The sequence below is a fragment of the Lontra canadensis genome, unplaced genomic scaffold (assembly GCF_010015895.1).
Source record: "Lontra canadensis isolate GAN:19392208 unplaced genomic scaffold, GSC_riverotter_1.0 scaffold76, whole genome shotgun sequence".
NCBI classification, from domain to species: Eukaryota; Metazoa; Chordata; class Mammalia; order Carnivora; family Mustelidae; genus Lontra; species Lontra canadensis.
Genome location: NW_022631070.1, coordinates 6025525 through 6026084, shown reverse-complemented (window position 1 = coordinate 6026084; position 560 = coordinate 6025525). Strand labels below are relative to the sequence as shown.

Sequence of the window (560 nt, the reverse complement as noted above, 5' to 3'; positions counted from 1 at the left end):
GTGACCTGTGACAAACGAGGCGTCCGTGGCCTTTCCCAGCATATCTCGCCTCTCACAGGGTCACACCCCTGATGTTCGGAGCTCTTCCTCTTCCTAGCGTTGCCAAACTGCCTCGGGAATATCTCTGAGTCCTTGTCTGATAGACTCAGCATTCGGGAGCGTCCTCTCAGGGCTGCTCCAAAGCGAGTGCGTTTTGCGCTTACCTCTAGATGCTTTTCGTTACACACACCGAGCTAGGCCGTGAGAAATAACTTAAGTGCTAGAATGGGAACAATCCAGACGTGATTAGCCTGGCCCCTGTGTGAGGAGGACACACAAACTTGAGAAGCTTTCCATATTTTTGGATGTGCTAACTCATCTTAGTCATTTTGCAATATGGACATCTTTTTGCAATCTTTACACAGAGATACATATATATATAACTGTGTTTTGTACACCTTAAATGCATACCACATTATACGACAATTTTATCTCCATAAAGCTGCTGGGGGAATGAGAGAAAGAGGAAAGAACTCAAGAGGAAAAGGTCGGAATCGCCCCTTTCGAATGTCTTGCTGTAG

At 46.2% G+C, this 560-nt stretch overlaps 1 pseudogene; it reads left to right on the top strand.

The window, feature by feature from the left end:
• The first annotated feature begins 242 nt into the window (after positions 1-242).
• LOC116881724 lies at positions 243-342 on the top strand (annotated as a pseudogene).
• The last annotated feature ends 218 nt before the right edge of the window (positions 343-560 follow it).